This window comes from Corvus kubaryi, unplaced genomic scaffold (genome assembly GCF_017639235.1).
Source record: "Corvus kubaryi isolate FWS band 111438036 unplaced genomic scaffold, C.kubaryi_AGA036_p1.0 74, whole genome shotgun sequence".
NCBI lineage: Eukaryota > Metazoa > Chordata > Aves > Passeriformes > Corvidae > Corvus > Corvus kubaryi.
This window is the reverse complement of record NW_024582061.1, coordinates 4,310,604-4,328,064: the sequence shown is the minus strand read 5'-3', so window position 1 is coordinate 4,328,064 and position 17,461 is coordinate 4,310,604. Positions and strand designations below refer to the sequence as shown.

Here is a 17,461-nt window from a genome sequence, read left to right as displayed (position 1 = left end):
AATTTCTGCCTCACATCCAATCTAAACCTGCTCTCTGTCAGTGTGAAGCCATTCCCCCTTGTCCTGTCACTCCAAGCCCTTGCCAAGAGTCTCTCTCCATCTTTCCTGTGGGCTCCCTTCAGGCACTGCAAGGCCACAGTGAGGTCACCCCAAAGCCTTCTGTTCTCCAGCCTGAACAATCCCAGTTCCCTCAGCCTTTCCTCCCAGCAGAGCTGCTCCATCCCTCTGCTCCCCTTGGTATCCCTGCTCTGGACTGGCTCCAGCAGCTCCCTGTCAGAGTGCCAGTGTCACTAACTGAGCCACCAGAGTAATGCAGCCATAAAAATCAAGGTACAGGTCTTGGAAAATCTCGGGACAAGCATGTTCAGTACCACCTGGGAAATTTGAATTCTGCAGGGCCTCATCTGGAATGCTGTGTGCATTGTTGGTGACCTAAATTTGGTCAGGCAGGATGCAGAGAAGAACAGCAAGAATGATCAGGTGGATGGAAACTGCTTTGCAAGTGGAAGCTGGAAGAGCCTGACTTTTTTAGGCCAGCAAAAGACTGACAAGACCTGTATTTAGGAAAATATTGGGGTAGAGTAACCAAAGGAGAAGAAAAATATGAGAAACTGTGAGATCTTCCTACATTTCTTGTGTCTCCAGATCATTTCCCATACTGCACATGTTTACCTACAAAACACCAAATCCTGGTGATTTTACTATTAAATACTTGGAGTTTGTGAGTAGGAAGGAGAGCTAGGGGAGGAGCTGTGAGTTTCGGGAGGTATTTTTCCTCTGTGAGACTGAGGGGAGAGAAAGAAGTCCTAGGAGTGGGGTAGAATGGCACAGGGGATACCACATCCCTCCAGGAGCTGGTCTGGAGGCAGAGAGCAAATTCACACCCTTTAAAAAGCCCACCAAACTCTGTTCACTGTTCTTCCCCTCAGCCTGGAATGGCTGCTCACCTGGTCCAGTCTTTTCTTCCTATCCAGAGCTCTCCAGCTCTTTGCTGACCTTCCTCCTTCCTGGAGTCTGTGGTCATTCCTCACTACCACGAGCTCCCTGGAATCACTGGAACATTGCGTCTAATGCTGGGAAAAGCCTTGAACCAGCTCTGCTGCAGCTCAGCTAGATTATCTGATTGGAGCAACCTGCCCTGGTGGAAGGTGTTCCTGCCCCTCTGGCAGGAGGGTTAGAATGAGGTGATCTTTAAGGTCCTTTCCAACGCAAACCAGTCTGTGATTCCTTGATTTGTTGCAAAAATAAGCAGTGATGTAGGGTCTTCAACAACTGCTGCTCACAGAATCATTAAGGTTGGAAAATACCTCCAAGATCATCAAGTCCAACCTTCAGTGGAATAGCACAATGCCCAGCAGACCATATCATGAAGTGCTGTGTCCACTCATTCTTTGAACACTTCCAGGGCTGGTGACTCTAGCACTTCCCTGGGCAGTCTGTTCTAATGCTTAACTGCCCTTTCAGTAAAGAAATTTTCCCTGATATGCAACCTGAACCTTCCCTGATGCAACTTGAGGCCCTTTCCTGTTGTCCTGTCACTTGTTCCCTTGGAGAAGAGGCTGACCCTCACCTGGCCACACCCTCCTGTCAGGGAGTTGTGGGGAGCAGTGTTGTTGTGTAGAAGGTCAGAGCAAGTGATCCTGATGGCCACCCTGGCCTGAGGAGATGAGCAGAATAATTTCCTATTGCAGGCACTGGTCTGACATAGACAGAACAAAGCTTCACATTTGCTCTCTTACCTCTCTCAAATAATTTTCCCTTGTGGAGGTGAATATCCCCTTAAGCTCAGGAGGCAGAAAAATATTGACTGAGGTGGGAGCTTCATCTGTCCATCCAGCTCTGTGTCACAGAAGTGCCAGGAAGGAGCTGTCCTTGACTTTGTCCTTGAGCCTTCCAGCTTGTTGATGCTCTTTGTTCACTTCAGTGAGGAAACCATTGTCTTTTCTATCTCCAGTTTGGCCAGCCAGTTCTGCTCTTTAGCTTTTCTCCTGTGAGAAGAAAGATGGTGAAGGGCTTGGAGGGGAAGCCACACGAGGAGCAGCTGAGGGCACTTGGTCTGTTCAGCTGGAGGAGACTGAGGTCAGAGCTCACAGCAGTTCTGCAGCTTCCTCAGGAGAGGAAGAGGAGGGGCAGGCTCTGAGCTCTGCTCTGTGTGACCAGGGACAGGACTCAGGGAACAGCTGGAGCTGTGTCAGGGAGGATTAGGTTGGATATCAGGGAAAGGTTCTTCCCCCAGAGGGTGCTGGGGCACTGAACAGGCTCCCCAGGGAATGGGCACGGCCCCAAGGCTGCCAGAGCTCCAGGAGTGTTTGGATGCTCTCAGGGATGCACAGGGTGGGCTTGTTGGGGTGTCTGTGCAGGGCCGGGAGTTGGGCTGGATGGTCCTTGTGGGTCCCCCTTCCAGCTCAGGCTGGTCTGTGATTCTGTGATTCAATGAGGGGAAAAAAAGAAAAGCCAGGCAAAGGAAATATTATGAATATCCATGCACATCATGAAAGCCTGTGAATGCGGACACTACTTGTGCTCTATCAGTGACATTGGCAGGACGGTGCAAACAAATCTGGTGGCCCTTAAGATGTCTTAAGAGCCTGTCCCAAGCACTTGGCATCATTTGAGTTATGGCAGCAAGCCACATTAGAAAGTAGTTATAAGAAATACACAGTAAGCCACAGAGTTTGATTTGAACCATGAACACAGAGTTGCATTTATTTCTGATCTCAGTTCACTCACAGAATTATGGAATAGCCCAAGCTGGAAGGGACCCTTAGCAGTGTGTAGTTCTCAGGCTCTGAATTACTCTCATATTTTAGCGTGTCAGAAATAGCACTGTCTGGCACATTCCTTTTAGAACTGTAGACTATGGCCTTTCATGCTTACGACAAAGCAATTGATCTTTGTAGTCTGTCCTTGGAACTGACTTTCAGAAACGTTTTGTAGAGTATTCACTCTCGCATTAGTCTGGTATTTGATGTTCTGCTACTGTTTTCAGCAGTGGACTGCAAACATTTCTCTAGGACATCTTTCCATCAAAAGGTGCCCCTTCCTCAAAATCAGCAACATTTGTGACAGAAGTTTCATTTCACTTCACCTTGGTATTCTTTATAAAAGGCATGTTTGGAAAATTTTGTAATGTGCGTGATCCCTTTCTTTATATTCTGAATGTTTTTTGACTTTTATTTTTTTTAAAGAAAATGTATGTAAACAAGGAAAAATACAAAATTTTGCCCTGTTTTTTTTTGCTGTTGTGGTTTTGGTTTTTTGGGGTTTTTTTTTGGTTTTGTTTGAGTTTGTTTTGTTTATTTTTGGGTTTTTTGGGGTTTTTTTGGTTTTTTTGGGGTTTTTTTGGTTTTTTTTATTAACTTTGATCTGGAATGAAAGATATAACATGGATTTGGGGTTTGTGTTTTTTTTTTTTTTTTTTTTTCTTTTGGAAGGGAGGGGATTATTATTATTTACTTTTAATAAACTTTCTTTTTTAAGCAGTGTAGTGGTAGGCATTGGTTGTTCCTGTTCATTATTAGTGTGGCTCCACTGTCAGCTCCAACACTTCCTTGAATTCAGTTAGGTGATACTCAAATGCTCTAGAAGAGATGGAATGCCAGGCCAAACCTCTTGGATACTACAGCATGTATCCTGCGTGACAGAAGGGATGTTCCAGTGCTTTGGCTATGGCTGGGCCAAGCCAGTTGTTCTTTTCTGCAGCTGCAACACCTGCCCAGGTGAGAAGGTTTTTTTGATGAGACCAAGCTGCTTTTCCAGCACAGTTGGACTTGTTAGAACATGTCATTCTGAGTTCTGAGCTCCTCCTGTTCCCACTCAGCTGGTCAGCTTTTAGGATCTTTTTATTCTGAGATTATGTAATAAGAAAAAAAAAAATTTAGAAACTGCAAAAAACTTGTTACTAAAATTTTCTGGGTGAATTGAGAATGGAAGGAAAAGGTGCTATCTGCAGAGGGCTGTAGCTCCCCCTTACTTACTTTTGTCTTGGCTCTTTAAAAACCAAGAGCTGCCACTAACACTTAGCTAAGGGGATTTCAGAGGAGATGGGTTGGGAGTTCTTTGCACAGTAACCACTAATCAGCATCCCCATAGAAGATGTCTGAATACATATTGATCAAGCCAGCTGCAGCTGGGAGGGGTTCTGGAGGCTGATGCAGCTTTCCTCTCCATCCTCCGTCCCCAGTCATGGGAACTGTGTAGAAAAACCACCCACTGGTACTTCTGGCCTTGGCATTTCTGCTTGTTAGTAATTGCATCAAAACGTTGTGTGGGGTTTTTTGATAGTTAAGAGACTACTTAGGAAGGAAGGTAATTAAATACTGGGCTTCGGGTCAAGGGGACAGTCCCCAGTACTGTCACGTGGCCTTTGGATGTCCTGCATATCTCAGGGCCTCAGCAATAAGGTGGGACAGTATAAAGCCATTCAGTACCTTGTTTTCCCTAAACCTTTTAGACAGGGAGGTCTTTCTGAGTGCTCCTCATCTCTTCCCTGACACCTGGATAATGTCAGGCACGGCTGGGGACCTCTCCTCCCTCAGGACAGGGTGTTCTGTCACTGCCACAACAGCAGTAGCAGACAGATGGGCAGTGAGGATGAAAAAAACCACAGGAAAATGTTTGTCCCTGTGCATGGAACACCCAAATGCTGACAAGTCCTGCTGCTCCTGGCTCTGTGCTGGGCTTGGGCCATGCTCATCTGATCCCTGTTTTCCAGGCTCAGGCACAAAACGCTCGGAGCAGGCCCCTCGTTTGAGACTCTCCCTTCCCTTGCAGGCTGCCTTATAATTAAAAGTATGCAAAAATGTTTCTGTCTGACAAAGCCCAGAGCTCACTTAACTGCAAGGTAAATTGAAAGCTCCTGGAATGCTCCATGGAGATAAGAGGCTGACATCACTTTTCCCAGCTGGTCCAGAGGAAGGGAATTGAAGCAAGTTCTTCTCTTCTACCCCCTGAGTTTCCCTCAGGGACCAAGGTGTTAAAACAGCAGAAGAAAATATGCTGCAGGTGGGAGGAGTTCACTGTCTCTTTCAGAGATTTGTGTCAACTCTCCAAGCATGAAGGACTGGTACTGAGCAGTCAAATCTGCACTTTGAATCTGGCAAGGTTGGGGGTTTTTTTGTAGATTTTCACTGGTATTGTTAGGAAGTAATCCTCCTAAATGCTTTGGTAGTTTTTCTTCCTTTATGGTATTTCAGAGGGATATGAGGATACATAGAATAGCAATTACAGCTCTTCATGGTTTATATTTAGTCATATATTGGTGATTCAGAAGCAAGCATATGTAAAAAGGGCCAGATGAATCCTCTTGCAAATTCCTTCCTGTCCTATAGAACATTTAGGTGCTGGAGTCTTACAAGCAATGCATGAGTCTTACAAAAACCTTATGTTTTTGGAGAGGGACTCTTGTCACGTCTTTGTGTCCACCATGATTGCATGAAGAGGTGTTTTTGATGGCTGAAATATTTTAACAGCCCTGCTGATGCAGAGACTTGGTTTCAGGCAAATGGAGCCAAATTCTCAGCTGGTATTCATATATCAGCACATTTTTCTTCTGATGCCAACTAGGCAGCGTGGAACAGGGTGGAAGCCTTTTTTTTATAATTTAAGGGGTTTTTTGGTCTATTTACCATATCGTTGGGAAGCAAGACCTGTTTATCTTGGAAATTCAGTGTTTTGAAGTGTAACTAAAATTCCCATTTGAATGTTTTTTGAGTTCTGGCTGTCAGATATGCCACAGCACCATGCCAGTCTGTGGACAGACTGATGCTCGCAGGCACATTCTGCGTTGGGATCTGGGATGGATCTAACATTTCATGTTTCCTGTACCTCAATTCCTCTGGCTCTGGAAGAGAAATAACATTTTTCTCTCCTCAGCGTGCAGTTGGGTGTTTATCAGTGGTAAAGTTCTAGATACACTAATTTGTCTCCAGATAAAGCAAATGGCCATTTTTTTTCCTGCAGGGAATCACAAGCAGGTGGTGTGAGGCAGGCCTGGGAAGTTAGAACCATAGAATCACAGAATGGCTTGGGTTGGAAGGGACCTTAAAGATGATCTCATTCCAATGCCCCTGCCACAAGCAGCGATATCTTCCACTAGCCCAGGGTGCTCAGAGCCCCATCCAGGCTGGCTTTGGACACTGCCAGGGATGGGGATAGGAGCTGGATGTGCAGCTGGGGCAGCAGGTTACTCTGAGACCTTCAAGGAGCTTCTCTGATGTGTTTCTGATTTCACATGATTGCAACTTCTGTAGAGGCTATTGTTATTTTCACAGCTGGAAACAGGATAAATGGGATGTTGACCCTCTTTACTTGCTTCTGTTAGTGTTGCTTCTGTTAATGCTATTTTTTTTAGGAATAAATTGTTCCCTGTGAGGGTGCTGAGGCCCTGGCACAGGTTACCCAGAGAAGCTGTGGCTGCCCCATCCCTGGAAGTGTTCAAGGCCAGGCTGGATGGGGCTCCAACCTGGGATAGTGGAAGGTGTCTTTGTCCATGGCAGGGGCACTGGAATGAGATGATCTTTAAGGTCCCTTCCAAGCCATTCTGTGATTCTCTGAATATTTCCCTGTGCCTCTACACATCTTTCCCTCCTTTCTGTCAATAATTGGAAACTTCACTACTGGGTCTTCAGGCAACTACAGTGGCAGCATAAATAGTTAACTAAACAGCCAGGCACTCACAAGATACCATAAATTCACACTTCTAGAACTTTGATAGAAGGTGGCATTTAAAAAAAATGCCAAAACACACCATGGCCTTTGGGAATTTTTTTCTAGTGACTTTAGTGAAACAGAGTTGGAGCAATAGCAAGTGCATTTCAAAATCCTGCCTCTTGTTCCAAGCAGCAGGTCAGGGAGTGATCCTGCCCCTCTGCCCAGCCCTGGGAGGCACAGCTGCAGTGCTGTGTCCAGTCCTGGGCTCCTCAGGACAGGAGGGACAGGGAGCTCCTGGAGCGGGGCCAGCAGAGGCTGAGGAGATGATTTAGGGCCTGGAGCATCCCTGACAGGGAAAGGCTGAGGGAGCTGGGGCTGTCCAGCCTGGAGAGGAGCCCCAGCTGAGAGGGGCCCTCAGCCCTGGGTGTCCCTGTGTGCAGGGAGGGCTCCGAGCAGGGCCCAGGCTCTGCTCCGGGGGGCCCAGCCATGGCACCAGAGGAATGGGCAGGGACTGATGCCCAGGAAATTCCACCTGGACAGGAGGCAGAACTTCTTCCCTGGGCAGTGCCTGAGCCTCCCTCACAGGAGACATGAACTTGCTGCTTGTATTGCCATTGCTGGGTTTGATCATAGAGGAACCCTAGGGACAAGGGGAGAGGTAAGGAGTGGAGATGACTATGGCCACTGCCACAGTCATGGCAGGAATTCCCTTGTCCCTAAGCCCCTTTCCCACATTTCTCATCAGCAGCTGCCATCCTGGCTTCCCAGGGCTGGGGTGGAAGCAGAGCAGGCAGCAGGACCGTGGCTGTTTTGCTGTCCCCAGCAGGCTGTTGTCCTTAGCAACTGCTGTCTTTGCCTCTGCTGCAGAGGGATATTCCAGACCTTGTGGCATCATGCTCAGTGTATAAAGTGGGGGAAGAAGGAAGGGGAAGGTATGCTCAGGGTTTGTTTTGGTGCGATTTTGTGTGCTGGTTCCCCTGGGACGTTTCAAAAAGGCATTTAGGGCAGCAGTGAAGAGAAGAGAGATGAGGATTTCACGGGGGCTAGCAACTGAGTTAAAGCTGATAAGGAAGGTTGGATTTGAGTTTAGTAAAACTGTGCTTGCTTCAGCTTCTCAGCTACTTTAAGCTGAAAACACTGACCTTTGTGGTCCTTTCCAAAAAATTTAATAAGGACAAGCATAGCTCATTGAATTTTAATTTAAAGTCTTTGACTCTGCAGTTCTCCCAAAATATTGCTCTTGAAGGGCTGCTTTCTGAACCAAGGGAAGAATCTAAGCCCTGTGTCATAGGCTCCTCCAGCACTGATGAGAAGGCTTTGAAACCTGATGCACAGTCCAAATTTTATCATCTGTGGTTTGGCTGCATCTTTGACCCAGAAATGGGAAAGGATTGGGAAACTGAGTGGGTTCTGTGTCAGCTGAGCCAGAGCTTATGTGCCAGGTGTGTCTGTGCATGTGAAGGCTGGGTGGACATCAGTGCTGGAAAGCTGTAGGCTCCCAAACTGCAAGGTTTTTACAGTGATCTGAAGTAAAATGCAAATGGTGGTGTGGTAAATAGCAAGACTGTGAAGTAGATTTGGGTTTGTACAGTACTTTGAAGTGTGATGTAAGCAACAGCTGGTCACAGAACCTCAGAGTAGTTAAGGCTGGGAAAGACCCCCAAGATCATCAAGTCCAGCTGTCTGATGCCCACCTTGTCACCCAGCCCAGAGCACTGAGTGCCACATCCAGTCATTCCTTGGACACCTCAGGGGTGGCAACTCCACCACCTTCCTGGGCAGTCCCTTCCAATGCCTGACAGTCATTTCAGTGAAGAAATTCTTCCTGATGTCCAAACTGAACCCCCCCCCCCCCCGGCACAGCTTGAGGCTGTTTCCTCTCCTCCTGTCCCTGTTCCCTGGGAGCAGAGCCTGATCCCCCCTGGCTGCCCCCTCCTGTCAGGGAGTTGTGCAGAGCCAGAAGGTCCCCCCTGAGCCTCCTTTGCTCCAGGCTAAGCCCCTTTCCCAGCTCCCTCAGCTGCTCCTCACAGGTCTGGCTCTCCAGGCCGTTCCCCAGCTCCGTTCCCTGTTATTAATTAACCTCAGGGTTTCCTGAATACAATTTCTCAGCAGCAAAAGCAGGAGTTTTTCTGGAGGGTTGGTGTGTAACTTCCAATAAACCCTTTCCTGGGGGGAAGGTCACTGATGTTTATTCCAGCAAAATGCCCACAGAGAGAGAGGTGATCTTGCTGAGCAAAGACATGCACCGGCATGGGAGAATCCGTAGAATTCTGCTGAATGCTGAAAAGCCTGAAAATTCAAAGGAAATTTGAATACCGGTGGGAAAAAGTCTGAGTTTGGGAAAAATACTGACTGTTGCTGTCAGGAAGCAGCCCCAGCAGCCCGGGAGGAGTTTGTGGGGTGTCACAGTGCCATCCTGTGGGCCAGGGAGGTATGAGGCAAGGAACACCTGCACGGGTGACCCGCAGTGCCAGAGGGTGTTGGCAGCTCCAGTGGGTGTTTGCTCACTCCCCACCAGCAGGATATGGGAGAAAATGGGAAGGGTAAAAGATGAAAAACCCCTGCGTTGGGATAAAGGCAGTTTTATAGGGAAAAGTCTGCCTCAGCATTTATTAATCCATTTCCTTTGCTGCTGCAGTTCTACCTAAATAGCCAGGGCCTGGGTGTTTTTTAAGCTGAGCATGGAGCGAGCCCCAGAGACAGCAGCAGTGGTCATCATGCCCAGGGCTGGGCCTCTCGCTTAAGGCTTTAAGCAATATATGTAGTGAGGCATGGGCTGCTGGCATGTGCTGGATGGGCCTGAAGCTTGAGACAGCCTGAGTGGCACTGTAGTTTGCCATAGATATGTAGAGAAATGCAAGATTTTCTGTGGTTTTTTGTCTCCTGAGTTAGCTCTGAGGGAGCTGCTTTGGTGGCAGCTGAGGACAAGCACTTAGCCTTGGGTTGGATTTAGGGAATGGATGTGGGACTTGGCCACATGGTACATTTTCTGGGGCAAGTCAGTGTAGCCTTTGCACAATGTCATTAAACCCAACAATGTCCTTTTCATGTCAGAATTAAACACAACATGTGCTGGAAAGTCAGGATTCCTCGAGGGAGTTCCAGATGGCTCCCAGGGAGAGAAGTGTGAGCTGCATATGGCCAGCGCTGTGTGGGGTTAAACTGGGGGTTTTATTTGAGGAAGAATGGTGGAATGTTGGGAATTTCCTTGAATATTTTGATTCACTCAGTCAAACTAAAACAACCAATCTCACATGAGGCAGTGCTGGATCTTTGCACTTAGTTACACCAGCTGATTTGATGTGTCCATTGCATCTGTGTCCTTTGTTACAGCGGGACACTGGAAGGAGTTCATCCTCTCATTAGGAACAGAGCTGCTCACTTCACAATCCCGCTGCTCTTTTCTGCTTCTCTGCTTTCAGACGGGCACTATAAATACATTGGATCTGGTCTGTTTAATCACCTCTCCCTTATCTCTGCCCAGTGTGATAGCCTGGCTGCCACTGGGGTCTGTCCTAATGAAAGCGAGTAAAATTTGCTTCAGTGGAGTTACATCCACTTGAAGTAACTTTCTCTACATTTTTGCCACCCCCAGGGATACTCAAAGCCTGAAATTATTCTCAGTTAACTTGCTAGAAGTTATTTCTGCCTGTATATCTTCTTACTTGCATGTGTAGTCTGAATAGGATTGCATTTCTCACCACTGAGGGGGATTCCAGGACCTTGCAGGGTAGCAGGAGGCAGCAGTTTGGTTTTAAACGTGACTTTTATTCCATCTTTTCAATTCATAAATGTAGAAGGTGTCTGAAATGGGGTTGAAAAGTTGCCCAGTTGAGTTTAGATGCCATTTCAGAGCATAGTCCAATTTTTCGTGTTTCTGGTCTCAGAAAACCTCGCTGGGGAGTGTTGAGCTATTTATTTCGAATTTAGGCATCAGTATCAGGCTCTCAAAATTAAGGATGGAGAAATTGGTGCCCAAAATTAATCCCCTGCAACCCTCTACACATACACAAGGTCCACCTTGTAAAAAACAACAGCAGTGTAGTAGGTTTTGTTTCTGAACAACACCTGCATTTTGCTTCCTGGAATTCAGTCCCTTTAGAGCTCAAGCTGAGCATCCAATGTCATTCAGCATGTGGGAAATTCTTGGTTTAGTTTTGTATTTTAAATAGTATTTAAAAGTAATTAAGCAATAACTGAGTAATGAGTAAGTCATAGGCAAGGAGTACTTCGGTACTTTGTTTATCTTTTGCTTCACATTTGCCTTCATGCCCATTCCTTTTAGGTGCTTTATCACTTTTGCATTTATAGAGTTACAGAGATAGAAAAACCTTCTTTGGTCCACCTGCCACTCTTCTGGCCCAGTCCAAACTTTTCCTATTAATTTCTCTATGTGAGTGACAGTAATCATTACTTTAATGGTGCCTTCCAGCACTGTCATAAACTTGGATATAAGATGGTTTCATGCCAGTCCCTCTCTGCTGGGCTGTGCTGGCTAAACCCAGGCTTAATGGGCAGATTTAACATGTGAGGTTTGCTATCCTGTGGCCACACTGGTTGGGTTTTTCCCAACATTTGCAGTGTTGAATGATTGTTTGTTCTGCTGTAGCTGAATAAAACAGCTCAGTTATACTTTCTAAGCTGTTTGCAGAGATCTGCTTAAGGCTGTGGTGTTTGATCCCTGAAGATGCTTTGTTTATACAACACCTGATGAAAGATTGTCCAGAAAAACTTAGACTTGGGCTTTTCAATTTACAGGTAATGCTAAATTTGAAAACCTGTTTATGTAATTCGTTACCTTTTTATTTAGTGGGACCACTTCTTTTGCACAACCCTTGCTTTGGACAGGGAGGTAACATTACACACCTTAAACATGCTGCACTTCCAGCTCAAGAGGAGTCGTGTTTGCTGCCCAAGAGTTTTCCTAAACAAATTTACAAACCATAAAGGAGCAGGAATCTTCTCCCTGCAGGTCAGAAACAATCTGTAAGAGAGTGTATTTTACAATTTCTAAGCATTTTTTATTATTAATATACACAATGGATAAAAGGAGATCCTAGATAGCAAATATTGAATATTTAGACTCTCATCCTCTCCTCTTTCTCAGTGGAACATCTCTACTAACTTTGGGGAAGACCCATGTCAGATACATCAGTGTAAAACTAAAGCTGTTCGTTCACTCTGCTGGGAAATCCAGGGATTTGTCATAGGTTCAATTCATGCAGCTGCTGCACACATATCTTTCTGCCTCTGAATTGCCTGATGGGGTCTCTGCCTTACCAAACAATCACTGGGATTCAATTATTGTTGCTCTGACTCTCCTGAAAACTGTGAGCTGGCCTCAGCATCTTGATTTGTTCATCCTCTGTAATCCCTGGAGTGAAAACTCTCCTCTCTGACATATAAATCCACAGGAAAAACCTTGACATGAAAGAAAACTCGCTGAGGGAATTTTGCTTTGAAGATCAGCACATATTTAGCCTGGAAAGCAGAGATTGCTCACAGCTGTGGTGAACTCAAAGCCAGCAAGTTGTGCCTTTTGTTGGTAGACCTGGCTTTTCTTTGTCTTAGAAAACTTTTTGAAGAGCAGATACAAATGTGTTGATGTATATTTGTATTTATGTAAGGATGCATATTTATATATTTTTTGTGCTGCTGACATTTTCTCCTTTCTGAACCTAGGCAGAGCTCTTGACAAATCTTGTTCACTTTGTGGGTTTCTCCTACCTCTGATGTTCCTCCCACTTCTTTCTCCTCCTTTGGGCTTTGGCAGTGTGACAAACAACCTTCTGGCCCAGGGCTTTCTCACTGCCACACTTTTTACAGCCTGTTCTTGTTCTTTTTCTGGCTACTTGAGTCATTGCCAAGCAGTAGCAGGAGCTGTGGGAGCTCAGGGACTAGAAAGTGTATGGTTTTCATAGTGGAATAAGCTGCTTTCGAACTCCTGCACTGAGTGGGAAAGGGAATTGTGGTAGAAAATGCCGTGTGAAACCATAAATGGTGCAAACTCCTTGCAGTGCAAGGCTTGAGCTGCTCAGCATTTCAGCAGGCACAAGCTGGATTTCTTTAAGCTCATTCCTAGCCCTGCTCACACAATTAAGTCTGGACCTCAGAGTTTTGTTTAGCGCTCAGGAGCCCTGGAATGATGAATTTACTGCCGCATCCTATCCGTGTACCTGTGGTGGGTCGACCCTGGCTGGATGCCGGGTGTCCCCCAAAGCCACTCTGTCACTCTCCATCCTCAGCTCCAGAGGGGAGAGAAAATATCACTAAAGACTCCTCACACTCCTCCTGTGGGCCAGTGTGGGATCCCTCCCATGGGAGTCAGTCTTCCAGAAACTTCTCCATCGTGAGCCTTTCCCATGGGCTGCAGTTCTCCATTATCTGCTCCAGTGGGGATCCCTTCCACAGGGTGCAGTCTTTCATTTATTCCAGTCATTTTTTCTTTCTCTTTCTTTTGTTGTGGAAGACTGCTGATACTTTTAACAACTTATTAATAGCCCTTTAGGTTTCATGAGTCACCAGCACAGATGCAGCTGGAATGGACTGCACGAAAGTGTGACAATGGAGAAGTCCCTAAAGGAAGAAAAGTTCTGGCAGACCCAACATTGTTTCATTCTGTTGTCTAATAAATTGTTTCAGATCTGATTTAATAAAATAAAAATTTTCAATTCCCTTACTTGTTTTGATAGACTTCCATGCCCCTGGCATGGAGGGAGGGGCCTATAAGCCAAGTTGTCATTACAGATCTGTCTTAGAATGACCTAAAATTAGATTCCAAGAAAATGGCTCTGGGAATTCCCAAAGTCCCAGTTACAGTAACAGTCAGACCTTGTGTCTCTGTCCTTGAAGAGCACAGCACTGCAAGGCATCCTAACAAATTTTGCAACCCTCTAATAAATTTATTTCATCTCATGCAAGAAGACAGATGTGTAATTCCCAGGAGCTGTAAGGAAAAATTGCCCCCAACACCAATCCCAGTAGGCATCAAAGTAAGCAAAGAAATGTAGCACTTTCCATTTCAGCCAGCTGCAGCTGACAAGAGATTTCAAGTTCAGCCCCTTCAAACATTCTCATGAAGCAATGAACCCTTAGGTTGGTGTGGCTTTACTGTGACCTATGTAAAATAACACCTTTTTCTTGTGCACTTTTTTTTTAACACTTCTTTTGTTTTCCTTGCTAGGCTGGATTCTGGATGCTGGAAGACTGTTGTGTCAGGATGCTGCAAAAGAGGTTGTTGCATCTTCTTCCTGTAGAGTTGGTGGAGTTTCCCTGTGTGAAGGGGGTACAGCCTTTATGGTCAGGAAACTGTTTTCCTTGCTTTGTGGTTTTTCTTGTTGCTGTTGCTTTTAAAGGGGTCAGCAGTCCAGGAAAATGAAACTAAATGTGAACAGGGACTGCAGGAAGGAAGCAGGGAGAATGCCCTACAAGATTCAAATGTGTCTCATTTCTGGGAAAACTAAATAAAGCAGGATTCAACTGCCAGTGGCTAAATAGCAGCAATTTATGAGCTGTTCCTCAAAAGCCCCAGACAAGCACCAAGTCCTGTGGGAAGCTGGAGACTGACACAGGACACCTCCAGAAGAGTCAGCTGTTGAAACTTCCTTTAAGCCTTTTTTTTCAAGTGGAACATCCAGACCTGCCAAATGCATAAGGTCAGCCCTTAGAAGAGCAAACAGCTCTCTCTAGAAAATCAAACAAGTGGCCAAAGTCTGTCCATTTGTCTGCCTGTCTTTTTGGCCTTGGATTACTGTGCTTTTCAAAGCTGTGCTTTCGTAACTTGGATAAAAAGGTAGATGTTTCACATAGCTCTACAAGTAGTAATCATCCTGTTCATGAAAAATATCTGCTGTCTAAAGGATGGGCCCAAACTAGAGGTGTTTCTCATTTACCTACAAAGTGTCTGGCTTCAGCATCTGTACAGTCAGCTCTTGTGAACACGTGAGTCCCTTGCCTGCTCTAACAGAGTTAGTGACTTATTTTCAGTGGTCGTAGCGAGTTTCACTGAAATAGCCCTGTTTGTAGTCTTTTGTGTGATTTTAGGAGACACAATAGTCAGACAATTCTGGAACTGTAATATAAATTGTTCCCAGAAAATGCTCTGAAGTCTTCTCCATTGTGATAAAAACCTCTGCTGCTTTTCAAGCTCTACAAGTCCACGCTGTACTGTGCTGAAAGTGATAGAAAACCCAATTAGCTCTGAAAAGTCAAGGGCAGAGAGTGGTGCTCTGGCCTGGAATTCCCTTCCTTTGGCAGCAACAAAGGTCAGCTGTGCAGCCAAGTTTCCATGACCACATGTGGATCTAACCTGTGTGTATTGCCAGCTCTCTGCATAGGAGAGTGGGAGGGGGGCTAAGAAGAATCGATTCTGGAAGGGGAGAGCCTGAGAGGAAGAGTGGAGTTAAATGTGACAGCTGGGATTTTCAGAAGGTGGTTTGATGGATGCTGGGCATCCAACTTCCCTCGAACTCTTTATCAATAACACCCTCTATATCTTCCTGAGTGACTTTTAGCCTGTCTGGCAGTTTTCAGCATCAGTGTGTGAGGGAAAAGAGGTAGAAGGCTCAAATCAATCAAATCAAATCTCTTTGATTTGGCAGCTCTGGGACTGCAATACCTCCTTATGGCTGCTGGCTGAGGGTCTGGATCTCTGAGGAGCTTCCTGACTCCCTGTGGCTCCCACAGGCTTGTAGGACTGGGCTTAGAGAAATCCTGAGCTGCCAGACTGGAGGCTGCTTCTGGTGCAGCTCTTCTGAGTAGTGCTGGGTGTGGATGTGAGCCTGCAGTCCTGGGGAGGCAATATGCACTCCACAATCCCAAAGTCTCTTAGTGGAGGCCAGCTCTGGGAATTCTCTGAGTCCCTGTATCCTGATCTGTGTTTCAAGACCATGTGGCTGACCATGAGTGGCCAGAGCTGCTATGGACCCTTCTTACAAGGGCAGTTGCCTTCAGAGTCAGCATAGGTGCAGGCTGCCTTTGGAAAAGTGTGAATATCCTGGGGAGATCCATGGGGCAGAGACCTTGGGCCATACTCTGTGCTCACACCGTCAGCAGGAATGATATTGACTGGGTTGCTTTGCTTTTGGTGTGAAACCTTGCTGTGATGCATTATTCCAAGGAAAACAGCTGGAATTTGCAGGCCAGACCATGTGTGATAAGTAATTCCAGCTCCCTTACTTACTGGAGCTGATTTATACAGGTCAGGTCCAACATTTCTGAGAAATTGTTGATGGTGAGGGGTTTTTTTTTGTTTGTTTGTTTCACTGAAAACTTGAAGCCTCTCAGATAAAGAACATGAGGTATAGGGGATTTTTAGCTGGATGTGCTTCAGGATGTTTGCTGCATTCGGGCTTTGAGAACACAAATTCTCTGCAGACAATCCCACACACAGTGGGAGACGAAGTTATTGGGCTTGGAAGTGGACCAGGGAGATGGGACTCGAGTGAGCTTTGAACAGCAATCATTGTCATTAGTGGTGGTGCCATAATAAGTGCTTGACTCAAATCCAGCGTTGCACAGGCGAGAACCTGATGAAACCTTGTAACTCGATATTTGTGGTTGTTCCTACCAGTGTGATCCACTGTTGAATAGGCTAGACATGAATAAAATCAGTATTTTTTAAAGTGTTGTGTGGGGGGTTTTTATGTCAAAAAGGCTGTTTGCCCTCTTGGACTTTACTGTGTTCCTATGAAATGTTTACTGTGGAGTTAGTATGGCTGTGCAGCTTTTTTAGGACAGTCCACATCCACTTGCAGAATTTCACCTTCTCTTCCTCAGAGGTGAATGCTGCAGTGCTGCACTGAACTCCTGCCACAGGGAAAGATGTGAAGATAATTTGGCCCCCTGCTGGTCCTGCAGGGGTGGTCCCTCTGTTTGGTGACAGCTCTGCCTGCCATCGGGTTGAAGTGATCTGGCTGGAGATCAGTGTAGTGCTGGTGAGGGATGTGTCTGACTCCATTCCAGCCCTTGCTGAAGGAAAGGTGTTTTTGAAGGTGCTTTTCCATCTCCCAGATTCTGTGTCTGGTTGGATACCAAGACAAAACGGAGCCAACTTGGGCGCTCCCCAGAGCATTACCACCTTCCACGTGACATGTCCTGCTCCATCGTGGTCACTGCATGTGGGAATGCTCAGTGGCAATCTCCAAGTTCCTCCTCACTCAGCTTTTGCTGGCTTCTGGACTCAGGAGCCACAAAGGTAAGCCCATGTAGATGGCATTTTTCCATGTGTCTACCTCTCTGGAAGAGGGCAAGGAGACAACAGTCAAGGAAAAAGCCCTGTTTCCCCACTGGATGCAGGAGTCTGTGTCCTGCTGAAGGGCAGTGGTTCCCACACAGATTTGTTTTCTTCTCCCCAGCACTGTGGCAGCACTGTTGCTGGTGAGTACACGTGCTTGTCTGTCCCCTGGCACTCACCCAAAGCCCTCACTGCCTCTAATCCCTGAGCCCTGGACCCTGCCACTTGCACATTTGAGTTAATCCACACCTTTTGTTTGTTTTACAAAGTCTTTTGTTCTCTTAGCTGTCACATTTCAAACCACACTTGTTTACTTTACTTCATCTCTTTCAGTTCTTCATTCTTGACTCCTTTTCTGGAGGAAAGCTGCTGTCCCAAAACACTCTGCATTAAAGTGAGTGGCACAAATGCCAGCAAGGAGCTGTGTTTGGGATCCTATCATCTCAGACCCCGTCACTGCAAGCCTGCATCAGCAGTGCTCCAAACCTGCAGCAACATGTGTAGAATTGAGATTGCTCACAACTGCCAAAACATTTGACAGGTGGATGTATAATGTCCAGGCAATATCACATAAGT

At 46.2% G+C, this 17,461-nt stretch overlaps 1 protein-coding gene across 4 annotated transcripts in view; it reads left to right on the top strand.

Annotated features, from left to right (window-relative positions):
• Window positions 1-16,274, top strand: part of LOC121675326 (potassium voltage-gated channel subfamily A member 6-like) — a 37,161-nt gene extending 20,887 nt beyond the window's left edge. For all 4 annotated transcript variants that reach the window (XR_006020056.1, XM_042050668.1, XM_042050670.1 and 1 more), the window contains one exon: window positions 13,835-16,274. The gene's annotated coding sequence lies outside the window, so the exon portion shown is untranslated. The remainder of the gene's footprint in view (window positions 1-13,834) is intronic.
• The last annotated feature ends 1,187 nt before the right edge of the window (window positions 16,275-17,461 follow it).